The sequence below is a fragment of the Apium graveolens genome, chromosome 5 (genome assembly GCF_009905375.1).
Source record: "Apium graveolens cultivar Ventura chromosome 5, ASM990537v1, whole genome shotgun sequence".
Taxonomy (NCBI): Eukaryota; Viridiplantae; Streptophyta; class Magnoliopsida; order Apiales; family Apiaceae; genus Apium; species Apium graveolens.
Window position 1 is genome coordinate 158,201,292 of NC_133651.1, and position 15,174 is coordinate 158,216,465.

Sequence of the window (15,174 nt, forward strand, 5' to 3'; positions counted from 1 at the left end):
ATGGCATATTCAGATGGTCTCAGTATGGGAACTCTGATGGTTTCATACCGACTTTGAATTTGTGTCTTTGGAGGTTCTTCAGTTTTGGTAGGCTTAGTTGGAGTTTCTGTGTCAGACATGATTGTGTTTGGATCTTTAACTGTATGTGTGTTAACAGATAGGCTCTGATACCACTTGTTAGGTCACACACACTGTAGAGGGGATGAATACAGTGTATAATACAATCAAATCGAACTTTAATATCTTAAGTAACAGAAAACAAACTTTATTGAAACAATAAACTCTATTACAGTATGGAACTGTTACCTCTTAGTGATGAACAAATATCACGAGAGCTGCTAGGGTTATAATGAATAATCTTCTCGAATATGATAACACTTATAGTGTAAACCCTATGTCTGTGTTTATATACTATACAGTTACAAGATAATCGCTAATTGATATGGAATATAATTCTGCTTCCTAAAATATATCAATCAGATATCTTTTCTTCCAAGTATTCCATTCTTCACGGAACTCCTTCTTCATGCATATCTCTTCTTATGTTTATCTCGATCTTCTTTCCTTTAATCAGCTACTTTCCTTATCTAATCGTCCTTCAGCACTTAAGTTATGATATCCAACTTTTGATGATTATCTCCTGATAATATAAGTACTGATATCCTTAAGTCCTGACTTCCAGTATAAGTACTGATTCCCAGTTAAGTACTGATTTGTCCTGTTAAGTAAGATCTGAAAACTAAACATAAATCATATTAGCCATGACATTATCAAATATATCTAACAGGGTGCATAATAAGTAGCGCATGAGTGCGAGTTGCCTAACTTAGAACGGAACCTAACGAAATGAAATGTGTTTATGGTTATAGATTTCCGAGCGGAACCTGGAGCATCCTCCACCTCGAGATACCCAGGCAAGATTACAAACCCAACTCCATTTTACTGTTCTATTGTGAAAGGATTGTTTTACTATCATTGCATAAATACCATGCTTGCCATGATACATAGTTGTTGAATTTCACATAATATAGCGATGTTGTACGATAAAGTACATATCGTGAAATGTTATTTCGCTTTAAGCGTGTCGTATTATATAAGACCAAGAATCGGTCGCGATTTAAGATAAAACCCGGGAATCATTCAGGAGATATTATAGAACGGTTATAAGTCCATAGTAGCACGTTTTAAAGGGACTCATCGTCCACTTACGAAACATTAAAACACCTCGAACTTTTATTAAAACGATTTCCCAACGATCATATTCCCTCAACTATATTTTATTGTTCGAATAACAAATACTATATACTTATTCCTTTATTATGGGAGTAGTATACTCCAACATTTATTTATTTCAAACCCGATTAATCATTATAGATTATTAATTATATAGACACAAACTAGTTGAGGAATATTATTTTAAATAAATCTTTTAGAGAGTAAACTCATTGGAGGTTTGATTATTATCAATTATAATTTAATTAATTATTATTCGTAAAAGGGTTTATTATTGATTTAAAAATCATAGATCCTGATTTAAAATATACTTTCTGATTTCAGAATATCATTTGAATAATTTCAGATCGTCGGTGAATATTATCCCGACATATTTAATATGTTGAATATAGTTTCGACAAGAAACTTTTCCCTCTTATTAATTATCTGTTGACAACGGTCAACTCACATCCTTAGTACTTCCTCCGAAATTCTTGGAAGTACGTATATACATATATATACACTTATATCTTAGAGAGGTAAGCTATTTCTATCAAAAAGCAAAATGCTTGGGGACTTCGATGTGGTTCGAGTTCTCGAAATTGATAGAATTCTTTTAAAGGACAAAGAAGGGGTAGAATCTGGTACTATGTGTGCTAGATGGACTACCAAAGGTACCGCAGGCGAAGGTACTCAGTGTACTCAGGAACTTGTGAAGTATGTGTATACCCGAAAATGGGACACTTAGCCCGAATGCGGCAAGGGTGATATCCAAGGGATGACGGTTTCATCCTTCTACTAGTAGAAAAGGTTACTTTATCGCAGTATGACTGATCATCGTATGCGGTGGCTCCAGTGAATGTCCTAATTCTTCCAATTGGAATCGAGATGCAATACCGTAACCCAAGCCTAGGTGCTGGGATTACTATTAAGGTATTCGCAGGTTATTAAAACCCCCTTAATGAATTGTTTTCATAAAAAGGTGTGTATCACCAAGGAAACTATTTTCGAATAAAACATAAATATCATATATGATGTTATCATACAGTCATTTCCATACTGTACATTATTATGCTGGGCATTATAGCTCACACTTGTTTTCTTAAATTGACACAACACAACAGTGAATCAAGATGCCTGCCATGAGAACTACAGCCAGGAAACGGGTAGGAAATGGCCAGCTATTCCGTAGATTGTTTGGTGTTGTACCTCAGGTAGTCAGAATAGGCTGGATTAGTTTTCAGTTGTTTATAGTTCGGCTTATTTATAAGTATGATTTATGTAAGGTAAGAAACAAGAAACGTATATTTGGCCGGCGGACTAACCTTACCTAAAGGTCACTCCCCGGTAAGACTAATGATATTTGGTTTGTAATAAAATTACTCTAGTTTTGATGGTTCGTTTCCAAGACAATAACCTGTAAGTGTGTGTGTGATAAGTGTGGGGTCGTGAAGCGTGAGTATGTATATATTATAGGGTGAGTTGTGTGATTTTAGATGGCGTGGCTTCCGAGACTCCTGACCCTGGGTTTTGGGGCGCCACAGAAATGGTATCACAGCCTTAGATTATCAAATCTTGGAAATGATAGGATATAAAATACGAAGACATAAGAATAATAAAATAATCAATTAGAGCTCAAGTCTAGTTCATCGTCGGGCTACACAGGTAGTCGTGACTGTTTTACCCTTAAGGGAATTCCAACCCTAAGTTAGTAACACCTTGCCTATTGTGTCAGGTACCAGTGGAGCCTAGGAGGGAGGTTGATCCTGTTGATGATGTCATGATTCCTGAGCGTGACCCTATTCCCGAGCCAGAGAGCCCACCCATTGATGATTCAGACGATGGCCCTATTGAGGATGTCCTAGAGGAGGAGATTGAGCTTCCTGTCCCCGTAGCTAATGGCGAAGTATGGAGAGATGTAGGGATGTACCCTCACCAGGCTATTCGCTCTCCTACACCACCCCCAGGGATCCAGAGCCCTATGTCCTATACTGATGATGATGATGAGGAGGCGATACGCGTACAGTTCCACGAGGTCCATAACATATCCTCTAGTGACCCAGATTTACCTCTACCACCACCGACGACCATGCATGTAGCCGTACACGACTGGATAATGGGTCAGCTTAGCGCTGAGATCACTGCGACATCTGCTCGCATTGAGGAGTTATGCCAGGCACTGACAGCTGAGAGAGCCACCCGACTAGGATACCCAGGATATTTCAGAGCTGCTTCCCCAGCCATAGCCCGTAGAGAGATCGATGGGATCGAGCTCCGTACCAGGGTTCAGATGAGGATGACATCAGTGGGAGGATACATCCCGGTAGTTGATGCAGAGATGATGATTGCAGGAGCGATGAGGAGGGTGCGTGACCTCACTCGCATTGATAGTGACTAAGAGACTAGTGACTAGATATAGACCTTGAAGAAGGCTCGTTGACATGTCATCAATTTTGATAGGATAGCTATTAGTAGATAGCGTTCCTAGCCCTTCAGGGTACACGGCTTATGTATTTTTATTTCATTATTCAGAACTAGTAGTGATAGATTGTAATCAGGCATGTATGAACTCGGCTAGTAGTTTCATCCCCAAGATATAAATGGGAGATCTTATTAATATATATCTAAGCAGTTATTAAGAAATGATGTCTATATTATTGCACTTTATTAAACCTGCTAGATAATAAATGACATGCTTACATATGAATTAAATAACCCAAATGTTATAATTACAATTATGTTGACCATTTTTCATTATCAGAACAATGCCACCCCGTAGAAGAGGAACTAGGGCACATCCCGCAGAATCTGTTAACCAACACGAGGTGACCCAGTAGTAAATGAGGAAAGTGAAGAAGACCTATACTATAATGAATATGATGAGGAAGAATATGTAGAAGAAGAAGCTGAGGATACCCATCAGGGAGGGAACCCCATGAATGAATTTATGGAACTACTAAGAGCAAATCTGAACCAACAGCCTATTCCACCACAGCCCCATGCTGCCTAACAGACTGCAGGTACTGCCTTTAGAGCCTTCAAATCTCTCAAACCCCCAGAGTTTCTTGGATCTGCCGACCCCGTTGAAGCATGGTCATGGCTCAAAGAGATAGAAAAGTAATTCGAGATACTAGGTGTTGAGGAACGATATAAGACCATTTTCGCTTCTTACATGCTGAAAGGAGAAGCTAACTACTGTTGGGAGTCCAAACGAAACCTAGAAACTGATGCTGTCATTCCATGGGATATATTTACCCGACTGTTCTTAGACAAGTACTTCCCTAGGTTTATGGAAACCCAGATGGAGATTAGGTTTCTGGAGTTGAAACATAATAAGATGACTGTGGCAGAATATGAGGTCAAATTTACCGAGGTTTCGAGATTTATGAATACCGAGGAAAAGAAAGCGCGAAGGTTTCAGCTTGGTCTGAAACAGTGGATACAGAACCGAGTAGCAGTGTTAGAGCTGGCAGACTATGCCACCTTAGTACAGAAAGCCTCGATTGTTGAAGCTGGCAGTGAGCAGATTGTGATGGAAAAGGAAAATATGAAGAGGAAGATAGGAAGTCAAGGGATAGAAACTGGGAATAGGAGCCTTCCGAGCAGGTTCGTCAGGGGAGTGGTGTCCCAACCTGCACGAGGCCCCGGATTCAGAAAGGCCCCGAGCGAGAGCGTTGGCCAAGGCGGCGGACAATCTAAGGCAACAATTCATAGCCAACCACATGCCCCAATACCAGAGTGTCAAACCTGTAAGAAGAGACACCTTGGAGTGTGTACCCGGACAACAACCCCTCTGAGATGTTACCGGTGTGACCAAATCGGACACCTTGCCAATAGCTGAACCCGGCCCAATGTAATGTGTTTCTAATGTGGAAAGGTAGGACACATGAAGAAGGATTGCCTAATGTTGAAGCCCCCAGCCTCAGGGATGAGCAAAGCTGCATCCAACTGACCCCCAGCTGCTAGGACCTTCAACATGACTGTTCAGGATGCTGTCCGAAATACTAACGTGATAGCAGGTACCCTTTTGTTAAATTCCAAAAATGCAAATATCCTATTTGATTCTGGAGCAACCAAGTCTTTTATATCTCAAGATTTTTCTAAAAAGTTAAAACTTAATGCCATACCCTTACGTGAGATATTACGAGTGGAAATAGCAAACAAAGAAATAATTCCTGTAAATCAAGTACACCCTAAGTGCAAGTTGAAATTAGAAGGAAAGATCTTCGAGGTTGACCTAATCCCATTCGCGTTAGGAGAATTTGATGTAATCTTAGGAATGGATTGGTTATCCAGTAACGGCGCGCAAATAGATTGTGAATGGAAGAAAGTAAAGATAAGAGTGCAGAATGAAAAAGAAGTAGTGTTTAAAGGTCAACGACAGAACCAGAAATTTCTAACCATGCTTCAGGAAAAAAGATTGTTAAGGAAAGGTAACGAGGCCTATTTGGCTTTTGTGATAGATACCAAGAAGGAAGTCCCTAATATACAGGACATACCCGTAGTAAACGAATTCGAGGATGTGTTTCCAGAAAACTTACCAGGATTACCACCTGACCGAGAAATAGAGTTCGCTATAGAGTTAGCACCAGGAACGACACCAGTATCCAAGGCCCCATATAGGCTAGCCCCAGTTGAGATGAAGGAACTAGCTTCTCAACTGCAAGAGTTATTAGATAATGGAATGATAAGGCCCAGTGTGTCGCCATGGGGAGCGCCAGTACTGTTCGTAAAGAAAAAGGACGGCAGTATGAGATTATGTATAGACTATCGAGAGCTGAATAAGCTGACTATTAAGAATATGTACCCTTTCCCCAGAATTGATGACCTATTCGATCAACTTAAAGGAGCTGTACATTTTTCCAAAATAGATTTAAGAACAGGATATTACCAGTTGAAAATCAAATTGGAAGATATACCGAAGACTGCTTTTCGCACTAGGTATGGACACTATGAGTTCTTAGTTATGTCATTTGGGTTAACCAATGCACCCGCAACCTTTATGGATTTGATGAACAGAGTGTTCAAAAAGTACCTGGATATATGTGTGATAGTTTTTATAGATGATATTTTGATCTACTCAAAGACAGAGCAAGAACACGCAGAACATTTGAGGATAGTCTTAGAAATCTTGAGGAATGAGAAATTGTATGCCAAGTTCTCGAAGTGCGAGTTTTAGTTGAGAGAAGTTTAGTTTTTAGGACATGTGGTGAGTAGCAAATGAGTTTTAGTTGACCCTGCCAAGATAGAGGCGGTATCCAATTGGGAAAGACCAACTACCCCAACAGAGGTTAGGAGTTTTGTGGGTTTAGCAGGATATTACCGAAGATTCGTGCAAGACTTTGCTAAGATAGCCGATCCACTGACTAGACTTACCCGGAAGGCAGAAAAGTTTGTATGGACAGAGAAATGTGAGGAAAGTTTTGAAGAATTAAAAAGGATGCTGGTGTCAGCACCAGTGCTCGCTCTTCCCGATGGAAAGGGAGAGTTTGTGATATACAGCGACGCATCGCTTAAGGGATTAGGATATGTACTAATGCAGCACGACAAAGTTATAGCGTATGCCTCTCGGTAATTGAAGGAATATGAAAGCAGATACCCTACGCATGATCTAGAATTAGCAGCCATAGTGTTTGCCCTAAAAATTTGGAGACACTACCTATACGGTGAGAAATGTGAGATCTACACTGACCATAAAAGCCTCAAATATATTTTTACACAGAAGGAACTGAACATGAGACAGAGGAGATGGTTAGAGTTGATAAAAGACTACGACTGTGAAATTTTGTATCACCCGGGTAAAGCCAATGTGGTGGCTGATGCCCTTAGTAGGAAGGAAAAACTCAAGATGATAATAACATCTGAGGAGTTGATTAAGGAATTTGAGAAGATGGAAATTGACGTGAGGATGATCGGTAAGGGAACGGAAGGATTATTTGAGATTAAGCTAGTACCAGAACTGACTGAAAAGATACGAGTATGTCAGGAAAAGAAGATGAGTGAGGGAAAAGGAACATTGACCGGTGAAGAAGTGAGATGCGAGAAGGATGAGAAAGGGATCATGAGGTATGCGTCCTGGATTTGAATTCCGGATGTGCAAGAATTAAAGGTTGAGCTGCTGCACGAAGGGCACAACTCTAGATATTCAATCCACCCAGGAAGTACGAAAATGTACCGTGACCTTAAGGAATATTATTGGTGGCCTAACATGAAGAGAGAAGTAGCAAAATGGGTCAGCAAGTGCTTGACATGCTAGAGAGTGAAGGCGGAATATCAGCGACCTAGTGGACTATTACGACCCCTAGAGATTCCGGAATGGAAATGGGAGCATATAGCCATGGAATTTGTGACAGGCTTACCAAGGACAAAGACCAATCACGATGCCATATGGGTTATCATTGATAGATTGACCAAGTCCGCATAATTCCTACCAATCAACGAAAGATACATCGTAGACAAGTTGGTAGATATTTACTTGAAGGAAATTGTAGTAAGACACGGAGTTCCTGTAGCCATAGTGTCAGATTGAGACCCGAGGTTTAATTACCGATTTTGGAGAAGCTTCCAGGAATGTGTAGGCACCAGACTAAACATGAGTACCGCTTACCACCCCCAGACTGCTGGAAAAAGCGCAAGGACTATTCAGACCCTAGAAGATATGCTACGAATGTGTGCCATTGATTTCAAAGGAAATTGGGATGACCACCTACCCCTGATCGAATTTTCTTATAACAATAACTATCACACTAGAATAGGAATGCCCCCGTATGATGCTCTTTACGGAAGAAGATGTCACTCTCCCCTGTGTTGGGATGAAGTCGGAGAACACAAGATATTAGGACCAGAGTTAGTCCAGCAGACCAGAGAAATGGTAGAACTCATCAGGAAAAGACTGGTAGCAGCCCAGGACAGACAAAAGAAGTACGCCGACCAAACCAGGAAAGATAGGGAATATGAAGTAGGAGATTCTGTGCTATTGAAGGTATCTCCGTGGAAAGGAGTGATGAGATTTGGGAAGAAAGGGAAGCTGAGTCCTAGATTCATAGGACCCTTTGAAATTTTGAGGAGAATATGACCTCTAGCTTACGAGCTCGCCGTGCCTCCTAATTTGCAACAAGTACACAACGTGTTCCACGTGTCCATGTTAAGGAAGTACCATGCAGATGCATAACATGTAATAGAGTACGAGCAGGTAGATTTACAACCAGACCTGACCTACATCGAGCAGCCAGTAAGGATAATGGACCAGAAAGAACAAGTACTGAGGAAAAAAACTGTGAAGCTAGTTAGGATCTTATGGAGAAATTAAAATGTTGAGGAATCAACTTGGGAACTTGAAGACGCAATGAGGAATAGATATCCCCACTTATTTTCTAATTGATTCCGGGACGGAATCCTTGTTAGAGGGGAAGACTGTAATAACTCAAATTTTTGAGACCTTGTAAAATGTTTAATGAATAGTAACCCAGATAGACGGGAAAAACTTTTGAGCCCACACTATGTAGTGCATGAGAAAATGAGTTTCGGAATTGATATTATGACTATACGTACCAAATGAGTGTATGTAAACGCTATTAGTTTTTGAAGAAAACGAACTTTGGAAAACGACCGTATTTACGACTTATCGAGGATTATGAGAATCACAATAAAATTACGAGAATAAAATCCTACGGATTTATAGTCAAGTAGGATAAATAAAAATATAAGAAATAAATACGAAAGGAATTACATCACGAACCACTTACGAGTAAGTATTACGGAGAACGTTTAAGTAACCGAGCGAACGCGTAAATGATTAAATAAATGTAACGCACTAACTAAACCATGGTAAAGAAGTAACCATGGTTAATTCATCAAATAGTGAGCTAACCATAGGATCACCAAGCTAGCTAGCAAATAGTGTGCTAAGGAAGCTAACCTTGTAGTTAGCTTGTAAGCTAGCAAGCTACAAAGATATGTCCATGGATTTGGCAAAAAGGAATAAACCTAGAATACTATACTAGGAAGAATAAAATCAAGTTACAAGATATCAACTCACCTTCCAAGAAGCAACCTATCCAAAGCATCCAAGAGAAGCAACCAAGTAGTATAAATACCCCCCATCACCATTTGTTCCATTCGGCAATTTGAAGAAAAATGGAGGAATTGGAATTCAAAACTCCAAGTTCAAGCTCTTGTAAAATCACCCAATTAATTCCCAAGCCTCCTAGAAAATAAACTAAGAGAAAATTCTTTCATCTCTTTTTATCAAGGTTTGATGGGTGGAATAAATTCAATAAACTCACTAGTGAATAGTGTGAATAGTAACCTCTCTTTGGTTTCTTGATTTCAATGGGGGTTTTAGGTTCTAAAAATCATACCAAGCTCTTCCAAGCCTCCACCATCCTCAAGAACACATCTCAAAATTTCAAGAAAGGTAAAAATCTTTGGGCCAACTTTATTTAAGGTTCATTTTTAAGATCCATTTAGTATGTGGTAGTAAACCTAGCTTACTAAGTGTTATTGATGAAATCTTGATGATTAAGTTAAGTAGATTTAAGGTTGGTTGTTGTTGCCTCAAGAACTTGATGTTCTTGAGAGTATTTTGTGTGTTGATGATGATATGATGATTTTTGGTGGTTGTGTTGATAGTTAGGGCGTAAACGAAACCCCGATCGTAAACGTAACTTCGTTAAACCAACAAATTGTAACTTTAAGTTTCTGCAGAAAGTCCCGAAGTTTTAAACTGTAGATTCTTAAAAATAACCTTTTTTTAGGATAGAAAATGTTATAAGGATCGTTTAGGCGCTTGAATCGCTTGATTTCGATTTACGGATCAAAAGTTATGGTCGTTTTAGTAAAAGTGATTTACGCGACAAAAACTGCTACGAATTACAAACTTTGAAAATATAAAGTATAGACTTAAAAGTGTTCATAAATCATGAAATTTTTACAGAGAGTAAAATATTTAGTTTCCATACTTTCAAAAAAATTTCAAGTGATAATAATTATTTTTGAATTTTATAAAAATGTCGGAGCCGGGACCGCGCAAGTAGAAACCGTAATAATCCTTAAGCGGAGCCGACGACGATAATGAGAATGAGCCCAAGATACTTAGAAAAATGAAGTGACCATAATATGAATATGAATTAAAATAATGTTAAGGGTAGTATGAGTGAGAGGGTGCATAATAAGTAGCGCATGAGTGCGAGTTGCCGTAACTTAGAACGGAACCTAACGAAATGAAATGTGTTTATGGTTATAGATTTCCGAGCGGAACCTAGAGCATCCTACACCTCGAGATTCCCAGGCAAATTTACAAACCCAACTCCATTTTACTGTTGTGTTGTGAAAGGATTGTTTTACTATCATTGCATAAATACCCATGCTTTCCATGATACATAGTTGTTGAATTTCGCATAATATAGCGATGTTGTACGATAAAGTATATATCGTGAAATGTTATTTCGCTTTAAGCGTGTCGTATTATATAAGACCGAGAATCGGTCGCGATTTAAGATAAAACTCGGGAATCATTCCGGAGACATTATAGAGCGGTTACAAGTCCATAGTAGTACGTTTTAAAGGGACTCATCATCCACTTACGAAATATTAAAACACCTCGTACTTTTATTAAAATGATTTCCCAACGATCATATTCCCTCAACTATATTTTATTGTTTGAATAACAAATACTATATACTTATTCCTTTATTATGGGAATAGTATACTCCAACGTTTATTTATTTTAAACCCGATTAATCATTATAGATTATTAATTATATAGATACAAACTAGTTGAAGAATATTATTTTAAATGAATCTTTTAGAGAGTAAACTCATTCGAGATTTGATTATTATCAATTATTATTTAATTAATTATTATTCGTAAAAAGGTTTATTATTGATTTAAAAATCATAGATCCTGATTTAAAATATACTTTCTAATTTCAGAATATCATTCGAATAATTTCCGTTCGTCGGTGAATATTATCCCGACATATTTAATATGTTGAATATAGTTTCGAGAAGAAACTTTTCCCCCTTATTAATTATCTGTTGACAACGGTTAACACACATCCTTAGTACTTCCTCCGAAATTCTCGGAAGTACTTATATACATATATATACACTTATATATTAGAGAGATAAGCTATTTCTATCAACAAGCAAAATGCTTGGGGAACTTCGACGTGGTTCGAGTTCTCGAGATTGATAGAATTCTTTTAAAGGACAAGGGAGGGGTAGACTCTGGTACTATGTGTGCTAGATGGACTACCAAAGGTACCGCAGGTGAAGGTACTCAGTGTACTCAGGAACTTTTGAAGTATGTGTATACCCGAAAATGGGACACGTAGCCCGAATGCGGCAAGGGTGATACCCGAGGGATGACGGTTTCGTCCTTCTACTAGTAGAAAAGGTTACTTTATCACAGTACGACTGATCATCGTATGCGGTGGCTCCAGTGAATGTCCTAATTCTTCCAATTGGAATTGAGATGCAATATCGTAACCCAAGCCTAGGTGCTGGGATTACTATTAAGGTATCCGCAGGTTATTAAAACCCCCTTAATGAATTGTTTTCATAAAAAGGTGTGTATCACCAAGGAAAACTATTTTCGAATAAAACATAAATATCATATATGATGTTATCATACAGTCATTTCCATACTGTACATTTTTATGCTGGGCATTATAGCTCACACTTATTTTCTTAAATTGACACGACACAACAGTGAATCAAGATGCCTGCCATGAGAACCATAGCCAGGAAATGGGTAGGAAATGGCCAACTGTTTCGTAGATTGTTTGGTGTTGTACCTCAGGTAGTCAGAAAAGGCTGGATTAGTTTCCAGTTGTTTATAGTTTGGCTTATTTATAAGTATGATTTATGTAAGGTAAGAAACAAGAAACGTATATTTGGCCGGCGGACTAACCTTACCTAAAGGTCACTCCCCGGTAAGACTAATGATATTTGGGTTGTAATAAAATTACTCTAGTTTTGATGGTTCGTTTCCAAGACAATAACTTGTAAGTGTGTGTGTGATAAGTGTGGGGTCGTGAAGCGTGAGTATTTATATATTGTAGGGTGAGTTGTGTGAGTTTAGATGGCGTGGCTTCCAAGACTCCTAACCCCGGGTTTTGGGGCGCCACAGAAATGGTATCAGAGCCTTAGGTTATCAAATCTTAGAAACGATAGGATATAAAATACGTAGACATAAGAATAATAAAATAATCAATTAGAGCTCAAGTCGAGTTCGTCGCCGGGCTACACGGGTAGTCTTGACTGTCTTACCCTTAAATAAATTCCAACTCTAAGTTAGTAACACCTTGCCTGTTGTGTCAGGTACCAGTGGAGCCTAGGAATGAGGTTCATCCTGTTGATGATGTCATGATTCCTGAGCGTGACCCTATTCCCGAGCCAGAGAGCCCACCCATTGATGATTCAGACGATGACCCTATTGAGGATGTCCTAGAGGAGGAGACTGAGCTTCCTGTCCCCGTAGCTAATGGCATAGTATGGAGAGATGTAGAGATGTACCCTCACCAGGCTATTCGCTCTCCTACACCACCCCAGGGATCTAGAGCCCTATGTCCTATACTGATGATGATGAGGAGGCGATACGCGCACAGAGGTCCATAACATATCCTCTAGTGACCCAGATTCACCTCTACCACCACCGGCGACCATGCATGTAGCCGTGCATGACTGGATAGTGGGTCAGCTTAACGCTGAGATCACTGCGGCATCTGCTCGCATTGCGGAGTTACGCCAGGAACTGACAGCTGAGAGAGCCACCCGACTAGGATACCCAGGAGATTTCAGAGCTGCTTTCCCAGCCATAGCCCGCAGAGAGATCGATGGGATCGAGCTCCGTACCAGGGTTCAGATGAGGATGACATCAGTGGGAGGATACATCCCGATAGTTGATGCAGAGATGATGATTGCAGGAGCGATGAGGAGGGTGCGTGACCTCACTCGCAGTGATAGTGACTTAGAGACTAGTGACTAGATATAGACCTTGAAGAAGGCTGGGTGACTTATCATCAATTTTGATAGGATAGCTAGTAGTAGATAGCGTTCCTAGCCCTTCAGGGTACACGGCTTATGTATTTTTATTTCAGTATTCTGAACTAATAGTGATAGATTGTAATCAGGCATGTATGAACTCGGCTAGTAGTTTCATCCCCAAGATATAAATAGGAGATCTTATTAATATATATCTAAGCAGTTATTAAGAAATGATGTCTATATTATTGCACTTTATAAAACCTGCTAGATAATAAATGACATGCTTACATATGAATAAAATAACCCAAATGTTATAATTACAATTATGTTGACCATTTTTCATTATCAGAACAATGCCACCCCGTAGAAGAGGAGCAGGGCACAGCCCGCAGAATCTGTTAACCAACAATGAGGTGACCTAGTAGTAAATGAGGAAAGTGAAGAAGACCTAGACTATAATGAATATGATGAGGAAGAATATATAGAAGAAGAAGCTGAGGATACCCATCAGGGAGGGAACCCCATGAATGAATTTATGGAACTACTAAGAGCAAATCTGAACCAACAACCTATTCCACCACAGCCCCATGCTGCCTAACAGACTGCAGGTACTGCCTTTAGAGCCTTCAAATCTCTCAAACCCCCAGAGTTCCTGGGATCTGCCGACCCCGTTGAAGCACGGGCCTGGCTCAAAGAGATAGAAAAGTCCTTCGAGATACTAGGTGTTGAGGAACGACATAAGACCATTTTCGCTTCTTACATGCTGAAAGGAGAAGCTAACTACTGGTGGGAGTCCAAACGAAACCTAGAAACTGATGTTGTGATTCCATGGGATAGATTTACCCGACTGTTCTTAGACAAGTACTTCCCTAGGTTTATGGAAACCTGGATGGAGATTAGGTTTCCGGAGTTGAAACAGGATAAGATGACTGTGGCAGAATATGAGGCCAAATTTACTGAGTTGTCGAGATTTGTGCCTGAGTTTGTGAATACCGAGGAAAAGAAAGCGCGAAGGTTTCAGCTTGGTCTGAAACAGTGGATACAGAACTGAGTAGCAGTGTTAGAGCTGACATCTATGCCACCTTGGTATAGAAAGCCTCGATTGTTGAAGCTGGAAGTGAGCAGATTGTGAAGGAAAAGGAAAATAGGAAGAGGAGGATAGAAAGTCAAGGGATAGGAACCGGGAATAGGAGCCTTCCGAGCAGGTTCGTCAGGGGAGCGGTGTCCCAACCTGCACGAGGCTCCGGATTCAGAAAGGCCCCGAGCGAGAGCGTTGGCCAAGGCGGCGGACAATCTAGGGAAACATTTCATAGCCAACCACGTGCCCCAATACCAGAGTCTCAAACATGTAAGAAGAGACACCTTGGAGTGTGTACCCAGACAAGAGCCCCTCTGAGATGTTACCGGTGTGACCAAATCGGACACATTGCCAATAGCTGCACCAGACCCAATGTAACGTGTTTCCAATGTGGAAAGGTAGGACATATGAAGAAGGATTTCCCAATATTCAAGCCCCAACCTCAGGGATGAGCAAAGCTGCATCCAACCGACCCCCAGCTGCTAGGACCTTCAACATGACTGTTCAGGATGCTGTCCGAAACACTGACGTGATAGCAGGTACCCTTTTGTTAAATTCCGAACATGCAAATGTCCTATTTGATTCTGGAGCAACCAAGTCTTTTATATCTCACAAGATTTTGCTAAAAAGTTAAAACTTAATGCCATACCCTTACGTGAGATATTACGAGTGAAAATAGCAACCAAAGAAATAATTCCTGTAAATCAAGTACACCCTAAGTGCAAGTTGAAATTAGAAGGGAAGATCTTCGAGGTTGACCTAATCCCATTCGCGTTAGGAGAATTTGATGTAATATTATGAATGGATTGGTTATCCAGTAACGGAGCGCAAATAGATAGTGAACGGAAGAAAGTAAAGATAAGAGTGCAGAATGAAAAAGAAGTAGTATTTAA